General features: G+C 39.2%; 1 protein-coding gene and 1 pseudogene across 1 annotated transcript in view; one reads left to right on the forward strand and one right to left on the reverse strand.

The window, feature by feature from the left end:
* LIN28B (lin-28 homolog B) overlaps nt 1-17,086 on the reverse strand; it is a 125,606-nt gene that overhangs the window by 77,947 nt on the left and 30,573 nt on the right. The gene's annotated exons all lie outside the window — the stretch shown is intronic.
* On the forward strand, nt 5,197-5,534 carry LOC101525493 (large ribosomal subunit protein eL30-like; annotated as a pseudogene).

Below are 17,086 nucleotides of genomic sequence, written 5' to 3' on the forward strand. Positions count from 1 at the left end.
TGTAGCAGTCAAGATACAAACTGGTGCCCATATGGGATCCTGGCATGCAAGATGAGGGTCTAGCCTCTGAGCCATCACCCCACACTGGGCCCCAGTGAATTTCTCTTAATGTATTCCTTTCCAAATGAAAAGCCATGATTCCAATGCTTGAAACAGAGACCTCCATATCCTTTATTTGCATATCAAGTAGCCACAAAATTCAATTAATCCTGAATTTATTTCCTTAATGACTTTTAGAACCTGTTCCCTTTCTTCAGTTTCCTTAATACAATTCTTCATCATTTTTGAAAGCATATGAATAGCTTCCTACTTGTCTTTTGGCTTTTAATGCATTTGTCTCATTGTTGCTAGAGTGAACGCTTGTCAGCGCCATGTGCTTATTTGCTTCCCGTATCTCCAGGTAACCCTCACTTACACATCCTGACTCAAAATTTTCAATATATTTTCAGTGTCCAAGGTGAAGTTTAAACTGGTTGGTCCTTATTTTCTATATTCTGTAAACATTCCCTAAATTCTTATCATATGATTTTATACCTTCTCTATGCTTTAGCTATTTAGACCACACATACCATGTCTTTCCACATGCCATTATTGTGCCGGAAATATCCTCCAGCTGTTCTCTACCTTTGCTGAGCCTCAGCTGAGGTGCTTCCTTTGTATTTTCGCAATACCTGGTACGGACATGAGGTCAAATTTCCTCTCCAGTATGATAATCTTGTCTTTATCTGACACAACTGCACACTATATCATTCATCATCCATCTAACAGGAAAACTGAAGCAACCAACTATGTAATTTGCTCAAGATTACATGGCTAAGGATCAAAGATATACTAAAATAAAACCCTAAAGAGAATACACGTTTTATATGGAAGTGAATACAATAAAAACAACATTTATGAAAAGCTGCTATAATTTAAGACTCACAGAGTGTTTCTGGGTAGTGGTTCATGGTTTCATAGTTAAATGCTCTACCTTAAACCAATTTGAACAACAGTAGGGCCCTCTCAGCGATTTCAGTATTTTCTCCTTCTCTTTGTATACCTTTGTCATTCAAAACCATAAGGCTTTTACAAAAGTTGTACCTGATGCAAAAAAATGCCTAAAATGAACCAAAACAAGAGGAAATTTGGTTTTAAACTTTTATTTGTTTTCCTATTATGTGAGACAAAAAAGACACAGATGTACCTTGCAACTGTGGACTCATTCCCCCCAAATTCCCACCATCGCTCAGACAGGACTAGGCCAATGTCAGCAGCTCAGGACTCCACCGGGTCTCTCATGTGAGCTGCAAGGTCCCTAGGATTTGAGGCACTATCTGACCCCTACCAGTGTATGTAATAGCAGGAACCTGGACTGGCAGCAAAGGATCCAGGGCTGATATCAGGCACTCTGATACGGAATATGTGACATGTGTGTCTCAAGCAGTATCTGTGCTAAATGCCTAGCCGAACAAAAGCAACTTTTAAAAAAAATTTCATTCAAATCTACAATTTAAAGAAAACTAAATCACAGATTAACACACCCCAAGTCTTACAACTAGTTAGTGGCAAGCTGGGACAAGAACATGCTTCCTGTTTCCAAGGTTAGAGTCTTTTGTCACTACCATGCCATTACATATAAGCCCAAATTCATGGGCTGAGTAAAACTTATTACTTATTGACTTGAATGAAACTCTCCTTTATAGCAGTAGCTGACAGTTTTATGTCATTGTAACATACTGTCAAAGTTACAAGAATGACATCTGTTCAATGTGAAAAAAATGCAATAGTGTCCCTTCAGTAAACTTGTATTTTAAAAAGCCATAAATGAGGCAATATTGATGACCTATCAGAAAATACGCTGCGCAGGAGTGATCAATAAAATTTTATTCAATGATAGACAATCCTATACTTGCTCTATCCAAAATGATAACCAATAGTCAGCCATGCGACTACTACAAACTAGAAATACTATTAATGCAACTGAGAAATTAAGTACTCATTTGTTCATTAATTTCAATTTAAACAGCCACATGGTATGAGTGACTACTATCTGGCACAGTACAGTTCTAGAGTTATGTCATAAACTGAGGCACTCAGCAAAGAAAATTTGAAAATAAATTTTATCTCTCCACTATAAAATCCTAGTAACGTACAAGGTTGGACACAGGTGGTGATGGGCCCAGTGCCGTAACCTAGCAGTAAAAGTCCTCACCTTGCATGCAGCGGCATCCCATATGGGCATCCAGCTCTCTATAGCCTGGGAAAGCAGTCAATGACAGCCCAAAGTCTGGGGTCCCTACACCCACGTGGGAGACCTGGATGAAGTTCCTGGATCCTGGCTTCAGACAAGCTCGGCTCTGGCTATTGTGGCCACTTGGAAGATCTTCGTCTCTGTTCCTCCTCCTCTCTGTATATCTATCTGACTTTCCAAGAAGAATTTTAAAAATAACATAGGTGGTGATGTATCATATTGTTTTGAATTGTTTTTATTCACCCGAACATCTTTTTAATCCAAAATAAGTATCAGACAGCAGATTTTTATATGCCATGAGAGAAAACCTTTATGCCTGATGCAAGGTTGGGTAAGAAATGAACAACCCATCTCTTCTTAAAAAAAAAAATCAGAGATCTCTCTTCAAGTGCCCAGAGTGCTCCAATGATCACAGAGGGGTCACAGAGCCCCAGGGAATCTTTCCAGGCATGAAACAAGTTCCACAACTCGGCTCTAATTCTTTCACAGTCACTGGATGCATGTAAGGCAATGGACTAGGTTTATCATGTTATAACAAACAGTTCCAATTTTAAATAAGACTGTAACTTTAAATAAGACTTTCATTAATTTATGATTGTGCTGCACTTTCTCTCCTCTTCCAGTAATATTTGAACTAGGGACAAAGATCTTTGTTCTAATATGAAGAACAATCTGGAAATGGGCTTATTTGTTCCTCAATCAGCTAATAATCCTTTATTACTACTGTTTTCATTTCTATGATATGTTCCATGAGTTCTCTTTTTACCCATTCATCATATTTTATCGTTGTTCATAATTCTTCGTTGTTCTTTCATGTCTCTTTTACCTTAGAATTCTAATTTTTTTCCAGCACTCATCCAACCTGAGCAGTATTTTAGAAATGTACTATCTGGTGGTGGAAGAAAGCATACATAAATACACAGAGATTATTATTTTCTAAATGCACTCACCCTTCTCCCAGCATTCTCTCCCAGCTCTGTGGAAGCCACAGAGTCATGGGTAAGAGAATAAATGACTGGTTCAGCACCATAAATAAGTCAGGAATAGCCACTGCTGACCACGGAGAGTCTGGATTAGGTTATATACATGCCAAAAGAAATGCCACCCTCAAGTATTAAAACAAAAAAGGTATGATCTGTTACATTCCAAGGACAAGTGATCTGTGTATGTTCAACAAGCACAGCCTGCAGATAATGCACACAATCATGCTTGTCATTACAACGGACGTTCTAAGGTCATGGTTTTAGCTGAAAGCCATTTCCCCATCCCTGCCTTTATTCCAGGTAAACTCGCACGGGATATACTTGTATAAAAAGCAAACTGAGACAAAGCTGCTATGGCTGAAGTAGAATGGAAATGTGCTCAGTTTTTTCCTCTCACAGTAGGTTTTAATACACCATGAGAGAAATTGAGGGAATTTCTGAACATAGTTCAACAATCTAAGAGTAGAACTACATTTGTTTCAACTGGCTTTACAGTATTCCACCACACTGATGTTTATAAATTAACTAATCATCTGTGATGAAAAACATTTAGCTTCTAATAAAATGGCTTTAATAAGTACCTTTGTACAGTCATTCTTATTTAAATGCTTTTGACACAGACAGCCAAATTGAATCCAAGGAATTTTTATCCTTAAACAATTCTGCCAGAGCTATGTGTGACTGTCCATCTCACAACATTGCCAACATCATACATCTTCAGTAACAAAATGACTGCCAAACTTTTTCCTAATACATGGTGTCTCTGATTACACTTAACTTTTACATTTATGCTTTCACGATTTTCACGTTCCTGATATTTGCTCACATTCTAGAAGACTGTCTGCTTTACTAATTCAAGAGTTCTATATACTGTACGACTATTAACCCTTTGCCAATATTACTGAATTCTAAGAGGAAATGTATGAAAAATAAGAAACCAATTTTATATAAGCAGTTATAACATGACACAGTAGTGTAAAAGAGTTAAATATAAGTGGTGAAAGGTCAGCAAATTTTAAAACCACCAATAATATATTATTGTCTATATCAGTATAACAGCTAAATTGTTATACTAAGAGTTCTACATTAAAAACCTGAATGAAATAATAAGAAAATGTGAATAAAATTTATATCACTCTATTAGTTGAGCTTTATGCTTTATGAGTGAAATATAGTCTCAGAACTTCAATTCCAGGGTAAGGTAATTCTACTGCAACTAACTTCAAACATTTCTAAAATTTTTCCATATGGAAACATGATTAGTACTTCCTAAAAATATAGGTAATCAATTAAGTGCACATGTTTTAATATTCTGTAATAGGATGACTTGATCAGAAACACATTCCAAACTTATTATATTTATGATAAAAATAAATTAGACTGGTAACAAAAGTATTTAAATCTTACAACATAAAAAAGGTTCAAAACACTCTCTAACAGTCACACTTCTCCAATAATGGAACAATTCTCTCCTTAGTCTATGACAATGTATAAATTATGATAAGTTTTTTGTCTTTTTTTTTTTTTTTTCAAAAGCATGTGAAACAAGCCAACCTCATCAAAAAGGCACAAGGGAACAAATCACAGAGGAAAGGCCACCGCCCCTGCCAATCAGTACCAACAGTGCCAATGGGGAAACGCCAGCCTCCCATCAAGGTGCTCAGGCTGCTTCTGAAGAGAGATCAACCCAACCACGTGCAGGTTATGATACTACACTTCAGTATGAGCACAAACGTATCAACAGAAATTCTAGCCTTATCATCATTCTCTACTAAATGTCAAATACTTCCTCATTTTAGCAGTCAGGTCATTATTGTAACTTTCAGGATATCTCATGGAGATTATGCTGGCGGATATTTTACACTTTTGTTGATACTGTGTTTGAATTCATCATTAGAAACTGAATAGATTTCTTGCTCTTCCCTGACATCCAGATGGGTGTGATAGGTTGGAGGTCTATCCCACACCTCAGGCAGGAAGATGGTAGCCACCAAGAAGATCAAAAAGTCGCTGGAGGCCGTCAACTTGTGGCTCCAGCTGGTGATGAAGGGCAGAAAATAGTGCTGGGCTACAAGCAGTTTCTGAAGATGACCCGACAGCAAGGTGAGGCTGGTGGTTCTCGCCAACAACTGCCCAGCCTTGAGGAAATCTGCACTAGAGCATTCCACATGTTGGCCAAAACCGGTGTCCATCACTACAGCAGCAATGATACAGAATTGGGCCCAGCATGTGGAACATACTGGAGTGTGCACTCTATCACTGATCTAGGTGACTCTGATATTATCAGAAGCATGCCAGAACAGACTGGTAAAAAGTAAATCCTGAAAATTTTACCTTTAATAAAACCTTCCAGAGCTTGTTCTAAAAAAGAAGAAACTGAATAGAGACAAAGTTCAGTTTTGTTACAATCAAGGGCTCAGAATTTTTAACTCTGTTTTATCTCATCTTGTTAATACACTTAGAGTACTTTCATGAACATATATCTCAGAGCATAAAATTATATTAACCATGTAAAAATAGTATACTTTTAAGAAAAAAAGGTAATTTGGAGTGGAATTACAGACAAAACAAAAGGGTCATTAATATCATTTTTGGACAGTGAAATTTTTTTAGATTTTCAGCTTTGGTAACACAACTTCACCATATCACGACCTGAGGGGCCAGCATTCTGGCAGGAGTTGGGTCAAGCATGACGCTGATATTATACTTGGGCACTGGTTCCAGCATCAGCTGCTCCACTGTCTCATCAGCTCCTTGCTAACGTGCCTGAGAAACAAGGTGGGACGTCACTTGGAAGGTAATCCAAGTTCTTAGGGCCCTGCCAGCCAGGTGGGAGACCAAGCTGTAATTCCAGGTTCCCAGCTGGCATTGTCCTAGCACTGTCATTACACCCAATTGGCGAGTAGGTCTCTCTCTATCTCGTCTCTCTCTGAGGTTCTTCCTTTAAATAAATTGTAAAAGAAAAAAACAAGTAATCTACCTGAACAATATCCAAGTTTAGCAATTAAAACCATGCTCTAACTGTTTGTTCTTATCTTACCACTCCTGCAAACTTCCCTTAAGGACCCTCCATATTGTATCTCAATTGGAGAACTACTGGCACACTTTCTAACACTTGTCTCTGCTATCAAGCCTTTGCTAAGTCTTCCTTTACCCTTACCATCCTTACATAATGTGAAAGAACAAAAGCAGCCCGATAGCAAGGAGCTGGCCTGCGCTATCAACGAGGTCAGAGAGTTCTGATGAACATAAACAATTTCAGACAATACCAACATTAAAAAAGGCTACATTGTGAACTAATTTGAAGAGATAAAAACAATACTGTCTACACAAAAAAAATGATCAAACACTCCTCTTTTTGGACTAACATGCCTGCTTCTTTAACCAATTCCAGTTTCAGTTCTGATGTAATTCTCTTGCCTTCCAGGGAAGAATTACTAGATTATCCAAATGCAGAACTACTCTTGTTTTTTTTTTATTTTTAAAAAATAATTGGTTATTTTTATTGGAAAATCAGATATACAGAGAAGAGGAGAGACAGAGAGATGTCTTCCATCCGATGATTCACTCCCCAAGTGGCCACCAAGGCCAGAGCTGAGCCAGTCAGGAGCCAGCGGCCTCTTTCAGGTCTCCCACAACGGTGCAGAATCCTAAGACTTTGGGCCGTCCCCGACTGCTTTCCCAGGCCACAAGCAGGGAGCTGGATGGGAAGTGGGGCCACTGGGATATGAACCGACACCCATATGGCATCCAGGCGCAAGCAAGGTGAGGACTTTAGTGGCTAGGCTACCGTGCCGGACCCCCCTCCCTTTTTTTAATCTTTATTTGAGGGACAGTGAGAGCCAGAGAAAGAAAACTCTCATCTATTGGTTCACTTGCCAAACACATGCAACAGAAATAATTAAACCAGGTCTAAGTCACAGAACCAGGAATTCAGTCCAAGTCTCCCATGAGGGTGACAGGAACCCAAATACTTGAGCCATTACCTGCTGCCTCCCAGGTAGATACAAGATGAGATGCAGACCCAGAGCTCAATCCCAAGCACCCCAACATGGGATGTGGGCATCTTCACCTCTATCCCAGTCACCGACACATGCTTCTGCTTTCTGACAGCACGATCAAGCACAAAACCATTTCCTTGATCAAATCACCTCTCCCAGATCATTTTACAGAAAGCCACGTCCTTTTTAACACCCTCTTGTAAAATGCTCCAATATTCCACATGTGCTGTGTCCCTCATCACAGACTAAAAACAACAAAACTTAATCTTGCTTGATTCATTTATCTTTCTGGTATGTGCAAATTTACTTTCCATGCGCCAGGATCCCTTATGGGCGCTGGCTCTAATTCTGGCGGTCCGCTTCCCATCCAGCTCCCTGCTTGTGGCCTGGGAAAGCAGTCGAGAACAGCCCAAAGCCTTGGGACCCTGCACCCGCGTGGGAGACCCGGAAGAGCTCCTGGCTCCTGGCTTCTGATTGGCACAGCACCGGCCATTGCACTCACTTGGGGAGTGAAGCATGGGAGGGAAGATTTTCCTCTCTGTCTCTCCTCCTCTCTGAATATCTGCCTTTCTAATAAAAATAAATAGGGCCCGGCGGCATGGCCTAGCGGCTAAAGTCCTCGCCTTGAAAGCCCCGGGATACCATATGGGCACAGGTTCTAATCCCGGCAGCTCCACTTCCCATCCAGCTCCCTGCTTGTGGCCTGGGAAAGCAGTCGAGAACAGCCCAAAGCCTTGGGACCCTGCACCCGTGTGGGAGACCCGGAAGAAGTTCCTGACTCCTGGCTTCGGACTGGCACAGCACCGCCCGTTGCGGTCACTTGGGGAGTGAATCATTGGACGGAAGATCTTCCTCTCTGTCTCTCCTCCTTTCTGTATATCTGACTTTATAATAAAAATAAATAGATCTTAGAAAAAATAAAAATAAATAAATCTTTAAAAAAAATAAATAAATTTTACTTTAAATTTACTTTTAGCCTAAATCAAAATATCATTATCAAAGAAATATTTTATAATCTAAGATGAATTTATTTTTGGTTTCGTTTTAGCTATTTTTAATTTCTGCTAATTTTTTCTGAAGATGTATTTATTTGAAAGGCAGAGTTACAGGGTGAGGGATGAGGGTTGGGCCAGGCCAGGGCCCAGAGCCTGGCACTCCATCCAGGTCTCCCAGGTAGGTACAGGGGCCTAAGTACTTGGCTGTCCTCCACTACCTCCTCAGGTGTGTCGGCAAGGAACTCAACTTGCTGTGCCACAATGCCAGCCCCTATTTTTAACTTTTAATTTCTATTTAATTCATTATACACTTTTATAATACTTATTATAGTTCACATTTCCTTAAATAAGAGAAAGCTCATGAAAAACTAAAAAAATTTTTTAAAACTTTGAGAGATGGAAAGCCAGGGATCTGCCATCTGCTGGTTCACTCTCGAAATATCTGTCACAGCCTTGTCTGGGTCAGATCAAAGCCAGGAGCTAGAAGCTCCATCAAATTCTTACATGGGTGGCCAGGACAAACATTTGAGCCATAATCTGCTGTCTCCCAATGTGTACATTATCAGGAAGCTGAAATCCAAAGTAGAGCCAGGACTCAAACTCCAATTTGGGATGTGGGCATTCCAAGCCATGTCCCAAGCAACCTATGCACAAATGCCTACTCTAAGGGGCTAGTGCCTGGATCAACAGGCTAATCCTCCACCTTCAAGCATCAGCATCCCATATGGGCACCGGCTCACGTCTTGGATGCTCCACTTCCATCCAGCGCCCCGCTTATGGTCTGGGAAAGCAACACAGGAGGGCCCACGTCTGGAAGAAGCTCCTGGCTCCTGATTCCTGGCTTCAGACAGCTGAACTCCAGCTACTGCAGTTATCTGGGGAATGAACCAGCTGACATATGATCATTCTCTCTCTCTGTCCTTTTCTTTATAAATCTCCCTTTCAAATGAAAATCAATCTTTAAAACATGGATATTAAAATATAAATTCATTTTGGTGCAAAAATATTTTAAACCCAGTTTTTCTGCAATATACCTTTCCCACGATCTTTTTGAAGACATCTCATATCCATGGATCTCAAAACATTTCTTCACCTAAATAATTTTTAATTCCATTTTCCAAGAACTTTTCAATATATTCACACATGTTATGAAGTAAATTTTTTTCCATTTTAAAAACACTTATTTGCTCCCCATTCTGTTTTTTAAAACAGATACTCTTGTGGAACCAAACACAAGTAAAAACACGTAGATATGTGATCAGTCTGTATGGGTGGCAGAAGCACTGGACCCATCTTCTACCGGCTTCCCTGATCCATCAGGCAGAGCTGCTAGAACCCAAACCATCACCCTTGTATGGAATGCGAGAGGTCTCTTAACTTGCTGGGTCACAATGGCCCCTAAAAATAATCCTGACATTTACTTGACTGGTTATGATAATCCTATCTATATATATTAGAACTATATGCCAATACCTACATGGAATGCCTAAATGATATTCCAAACACATCCTGGTAAATATTCTCTTATTTTCAGCTTACTTGGCTGCTTAAACTTGGCAATGACCTAAAAACAAATTCCTTTTAACTCTATATCTAAGTATAACCGTGCTTGAAATGTTTAAAGAAATATGCCTATAAAAACAACAATAAATAACTATCCTTTGTTTTCCTAAATCGCTTCGCTTTAGTTTCTATGACAGCATGATTCCATTTTTAAATCAGATTGGAATTGCTTTTCCTTGGTTTTTTATGGGAAAGTCAACAAGAGCTGGAAAAGAAAGAAATATACTCATTATAATTTATAATCATTGTCTTTTGAATAGGCAACAGCCTTATAAATTGAATTGAGCAACTAACCGAATTCACTGGACTCTCTGAGGATATTTGATTACATGAAATTTGCTTTTCAATTTCTACAACAAATGTGGTATCTGAAAATAAAGAATTAATAGTTAACATTACACTAGGGTAACCTGAAGAAGATGAAGAACAGATACAAGTTAAGCAGCAAGGGACAAATGATTGCAATTTTATGTTAGCTTTCTTTTGTTAAGCACAGCTTCCCCAGTAAAGAAAAATTGATCAGAGGAACTGACAAGGATCACAGGAACCTGGTCAATTTCTCTTAACAGCTAGCTCCATGTGTTGAAGACTTTGAAGCACAAAGACGAGGATTATCAATTTCCTACAGCTTTTTATACCAGGAAGAGGGAGTTCGGGTGGGCGTTGAGACAAAGTGGTGAGAGGAAAAAAACTGACTGGAAAGACTTTTTAAAGGACAGTATCTAGTAAAGGCAGGAAATAACACAAAGGAAATAAAAGCTAAGGTGAATTTACAATATGGAGGACTACATCCTGCATTTTTGTGTTACTATATTCTAACTAGTTAAATTAAAATATCACAGACCTGGTGTGGTATCCAACTCTAATTCTGCATGGTACCATTTAAAAAATAGCCAGTCACTGCTGACAAGGAGATACAGCTATCTATTGGAATCACATATTGGGTTCCTGTTTCTAGTCCAAACCTACTTGACTTCTAATACAGCTTCCTAGGAGGCAATCCGCAGGTGACGGTTGAATCTCTGTGGCACACATGAGACTGTAACGGATAGAACTCTGAGCTTTTGGCTTCTGCTTGGGAGTACACTCAAAGACACAAGATATTAATTAATCTATACTTTCCCTCCTTCCCTTTCAAGCAGATGAAAAATAAACATTTTTAAAAATCAATGGGACAAATAATCAAAAGAGAGATTAGTTAGCATAAAATGGCAGTTTTCAACACATACTTCAAAATATTATTAACAATACATAAGGCATTTTCCAAGAGGCTCTTTTGAGATGATGAATAAGGTTGTTAACAGTTAAGTGCACACAGATTAATTCAGTTTGTGTGCAGGGAAGAATCTAGGTGTACAGAACTAAATAGTATGTGGATGAGCACAGAATGAAGACATGTTTAAAGAAGGTATAAAGTTAGTGCTTCTTTTATTACTAAATAAAAATTTTCTTTCTTTGCCTCCAAATTTCCTCTAATCAATATATGCTACATAACACGTAGCATCTTCAAAATAAAAATGTTGGGCAGGTGTCATGACACAGACGTTAAGCTGTTCAATAGGATGCCCTCATCCCAAACTGGTGTGCTTGGGTTTCAGACGCTGCTCCAATTCTGATTCCAGCTTACTGCAAATGTGCAACAGGAGATGGCTAAAACTATTGGGTCCCTATCACTTACACGAAAAACATTACAGAATCCTCCTTGCTTCAGCCCACAGAGTCCAGGCTACTGAAGGAATCGGAGGGTAAGTTCATGGATATAAGATATCTCTTTGTGATCTCATGTATGTTATTTTTATTTTATTTTCCCTCAAATATATAACATCTTTCTATTATATGCTCCTCATATTCTAATTCTTCTGCTACTGGATTCCAGACTTCAAATATTAATATGAGAGTTTTTTTTAAAGGATGCTACATTTTGTTTTTCTGATTTTTTTCATATGAGAGATTAAAAAAAAGGTGGGTATTTGACACAATAGCTAAATTATTGCTTGGAATGCCTGCACTACCTGGCTGAGTGCTTGGCTCCTCACTGTCTGATACAGCTCCCTGCTGATGAACATCACGGAGACCACTCAAGTCTTGGGTTTCTACCACTTATGTGGCAGACCCAGCCTAGCCCTAAATACTGTGAGCATTTGGGAGTGAATTAACTGACAAGCGATGTCTCTCTCTCTCTCTGCACTTGAAAAAAGAGAAAGAGAGAGAAGAAAAGAGAAATAAATTAAATAAAATTTTAAAAAACTAAGTAAACAAAAAAGATGAAGAATAGAACAGTACCAGAGGATATTTCTAGTAATTCTTCTTTGCGCATCACTCTTACTTGCATGACGATGGAGCCGAGTCCTGACTGCCCTTCACTTGGGGAAGTGATTCCTCTGCTCAGTACAGGAAGACACTGGTATCCAACCATACCACTTGCATGCCTTTAATATCAATATTCCTGTACCTAGTTTGTCTAAGTTTTAAGTTCTCATTAGTCTAGCTACAGAGCCTGGAGCAGACAGGCAAGATTCTATTTGAATCATTAAGAAGAAACTGTGTGCTTTGAGGTTGGCATAGGGGCTCAACTGGCTAATCCTATAAATCCAAGCATCTCATATGGGAACTAGCTTGCTTCCAGGCTGCAACACTTCTAATCAGCTCCCTATTTATGGCCTGGGAAAGCAGTGGAGGATAGTCCAAGTTCTTGGAATGCAGTACCCATGTTGGAGACCCAGAAAAAGTTTCTGGCTCCTGGCTTCAGATTGGCTCAGCTCCAGCTAGTGTGGCCACTGGGAGAGTAAATCAGCAGATGAAGATTTCTCTATATGTATCTCCTTCTTTCTCTGCCTTTTAGATAAGAATACATAAATCTTTTCTTGAAAAAAAAAATCCAGAAAAGGGGACCATCTTTGTGGCACAGCTTGTTAAACTGCTACTTGCAGTGTAGTATCTCATACTAACCACAGTGTTGTTCAAGTTCCTAGCTGCTCCACTTACAATCAGCTTCATACTAATATTCTTGAGAAAGTAGTAAATCATGGTCCAATTATTTGGGTCCCTACCACCTACAGGCAAGATCTACGAGAATTACCAGTTCTTGTCTTTGTTCTGGCTCAAGACCCAGCTCTTACGGTCGCTTGGAAAATCTCATTCCCACTCCCAGACTCAGAACAGTTGTCAGAGACTGATGAAAAGCCACCTTTTCTTACAGTTGGAGTCAGGTGCTTTTCCCAGGAGCATCAGGGAATGGATGTGGTTACATAATCAAAACAACTGGGATTTTAATACTTAGAAAAGAAGAGCTGAGCATGATGGCCCAACTGGCTAATTCTCTGCATACAGGCAAGAGCATCCCATATGGGTACCAGCTTTTGTTCTGGCTACTCTACTTCTCATCCAGTTCCCTGTTTATGGCTTGAAAAAACAGTAGGGGATGACCCATGTCCTTGGGATACTGCACTCACACAGGAAATCTGGAAGAAGCTCCTGGCTCCTGGCTCCTGGCTCCTGGCTCCTGGCTTTGGATTGACTCAGCTGCAGCCATTGTGGCCACTGGCATAGCGAACGAGAAGACGGAAGATCTTTCTCTCTGTATTTCTTTCTCCCTGTAAATCTGCCTTCCAGATTAAAATAAACAAATATTAACAACAACAAAAAAAAAAAAAGAAAAGAAAGAAAGAGCTGAGTGCAAAGTCGCTACTACAAGAATCTCAGATTTTTCACATAAACAGGTATCTGGATAAAACTACTTCCACTGTATATCTGTACAACCTGATTTTGCACTCATTGTACTCTTTACTTTCGTTATAAACTATGATGTATATTTTTATATTTTCTCCATATCAATTACATCCAGTGTAATTAACTTCCTGTTATAAAGGTTAAGTCTTAAAAAGGAAGTATAACCATCTACCAGTACAATGTTCTCTGCACTTAAAAAGAATTACATAATTCCCCACCAATGAACTGTAGATACTTTAGACTTAGCAGTAAAACAGCAACAAATGTAACACAGACATCACCATCTTTTTTACTCAAAACAGACCAAACGCATCTGGGACCTTCAGATACTGAGTTGTCCAGACATCAGTCAATGCACAGTGAATATGCAAAAGTTATAATTAAAAGAGATTGAATAACATCAGTTAAATACTGGATTTTCTCCTCAAGTGAGAAGTCACATATGTTTTCTTGGAGAATATGAATCAAACTAGTTTTATACAAGCTTTACCATCTGATTCAATATAAGACAGGAAAAAATAGCACTTTATTTCCTCCATTATTCAACCAATACATTTAAGTAGGAACAATAAACAACACATTTTACAGGAATAAAAAAAATGTGGTAAAACCATTTTCACTTGAGAATTTATAATTTAGCAGCATAGATAAAAAAATCAAAAGATCAGATAGTGACCTATTATTTATCACGATTTGGAATCTACACAAGACAGAAAGCGCAATTCTAGCTACAAGATGAGGAAAGGCCTGGGATAAAAAAGGATCTGACTATGGGCCTGGGCTATGAACAACAGCACTAACTTCACAAAGTGAACAGAGGAAGGAATCTAAGGGGAAGGTAGTATTGTCTCTGCAAAAGGAAGAGAAAAAAAAAAAAGAAAAAAACAGGGAATGTTCACAAAACAGCAGTTACTTCTTCACAAGGCAAACTGTTTCAAGAATCTTAGGCAGTTAGGTTGGAAAAGTTGATTCAATAATATCATGAAGCACATAGCTGTCTGGTTAAAAATCTAATGACCAATGCAACTTTTGGGTAAGAATTCATCAGTGTTAGGCTGTGGACCAATACGAAGGTTAAAGCTGCCTATTCACACACTGGCCTATCTTGCCTTGAGTTTCACCTTCCACCACTCTTCTATCATTTTTTGCTCTGTTCCCGACCCCATGAAGCTCCTACATGCTGGCATTTACAAGAGGTTTTCCACCTCCCTACACATTCCTTCACATTTACAGCGAGGAAGCCTTTTCCGGATGACAAATTCCTACATATTTCCAAAGTCTATCTCAAACGGTCTCGTCCTCTGTAATGATATCTCTGCTACCACAAGCATTAGCAGCTGTTATTATAGCACCCATTCTGTGGAAACCATTAGTTATGTGTGCCCGTGTACAGATGCAGGTGTTACAAACTTTCAATGACTGAGACTGGATTTTACTAATCTCTGTAAAGTTGAATTTTCTCTCCTGCCATAAACCCTGTGCACAGAAGCCCTTCCTTGTTAGAATGCTCTTTTCCGGATTTCAAACTGTTCTCTGCCTAGTCATTCACATCCCTCATCACAGATCTACTGCCCTCAAGATGAGGCCAGATCCTTCTTCATTACAGTCCCATAGATCTTTTCTTCATTGCACTCACAGCAGTCTTAAATCTACTTTCATTTGTGTGACTTTCTGTTGCCCTATGGTTCTTTAAACTTATGAGGTCAGAATCCCTCCCTGCTTTTTGCTAACAATTTGATCTGCAGCACTGAACATAAAGCATGGTCACATAAAATCAAACACCTAACTGTTGCTTGAATCCAGATTTAACAACACTGATCTGGAGTCACCTTGATGGCTTAGTTGCCTAAAACTGACAGTTGTTCTATGACCCTTTTCTTCACCAGTGAAAGTTGGACAACAGTCATACTAATTAGAGTCATGGCAATTAAATGGACATAAAATGCACAACATTGAAAGTATTGATGTATCTCTATGTAATATATGTAAGTTAGGTGATCCTACTTGTATGTACAGATTGCAAAAAAATTTTGGCACCAAAATAAACTATCTTTTGATCTCATTTTCCATGAACTTGTTGAGGTACCATTTGTAATCATTACTGTTTATAATTGTTTATTGACATTATTCTAATTGATTGGCTCTAGCATAACGGTTCTCCTGGGTTCTCCTGTGTTCGTAGAACAGAGGCCATGGTAGATGGGAATAATACATGGTAGTGTTTTATTATCAGTTGTAAGAATGATCTATGCAAAGGGGCTGGCAGCACTGGAAAAATTGTGAAGCAGCTAAAACAAAGCAAACATAGATGTTAATCCAGAGAGAGTTTGGGACTAACAAGGAGGAAATCAGAATTACAATCTTAGATGTATTTTAAACATTTTTTATATACTCTCTTTATATTACCTGAAATCTAATTTTTACTTGTCCTTTCAAGATATCAAAATATTTTAAATTCGCTCAATAAAAAACAAATATCATGCAATATAATTCATTTTTTCTGATGAAAATTGTGACTTCTGAAGTCTTGCTTGTAAGAGTTTAATAATCAAATGCTTAAATTTTTAAAACTTGGGTGAACCTATAGATAGAAAAAAATCTCTGTCTCTACCTCTTTGTTGCTTTGTCTTCCAAATAAACAAACATTTTCAAAAACAAAAAATCCTGGGCCCGGTGGCATGGCCTAGCAGCTGAATCCTCGCCTTGAACGCCCCGGGATCCCATATGGGTACCAGTTCTAATCCTGGCGGCCCTACTTCCCATCCAGCTCCCTGCCTGTGGCCTGGGAAAGCAGTGGAGGATGGCCCAAAGCTTTGGGACCCTGCACCCGCGTGGGAGACCCGGAAGAGGCTCCTGGCTTCGGATCAGCGTAGCACCGGCCATTGTGGTCACTTGGGGAGTGAATCATAGGACAGAAGATCTTCCTCTCTGTCTCTCCTCCTTTCTGTATATCTAACTTTGTAATAAAAATAAATAAATCTTTAAAAAAAAAATCCTAAGAAGTATGTCTTAAGAAAAACATTTCCAGGGCGGACATTGTGATGAAGTAGGTTAAGTTTCCTGTTGAAATGTCCGTATCCCATATCAGTTTCTCTCTCTCTCTAGCTCTTTCAAGTACATAAACAAATATTCTTTTCAAAGATGTGTTTATGTATCTGAAAGGCAGAGCTACAGAGAGTTGGAGGGAAAGACAGATCTGCTGGTTCACTTTGCAAAAGGCTGGCTAGGCTGGCCTGAAGCCAGGACCCAGCAGTTTCCTTCATGACTCCCACAGGGCACAGGCAATGTTCCTGTCCTTCCAGGAACATTGCAAATAAGGATACAGCATGAATGACAACAGCACAGGTGGCAGCTTTATCCATTACCACAGCTCTGGCTCCATTAAGCATTTTTTAAAAGAGCATTCCTAGGGACAAGTGCAATGGCTTAGTGACTAAAATTCTTGCCTTGCACAGGCCAGGATGCCATATGGACACCAGTTTGTATTCCTGCCGCTCCATTTCTGATGCAGCTCCTTGCTTATGGCCTGGGAAATCAGCAGAGGACGGCCCAGTGCTTGGGACCCTATATCCACAATGAAGA

Source organism: Ochotona princeps, chromosome 1 (genome assembly GCF_030435755.1).
Source record: "Ochotona princeps isolate mOchPri1 chromosome 1, mOchPri1.hap1, whole genome shotgun sequence".
NCBI classification, from domain to species: Eukaryota; Metazoa; Chordata; class Mammalia; order Lagomorpha; family Ochotonidae; genus Ochotona; species Ochotona princeps.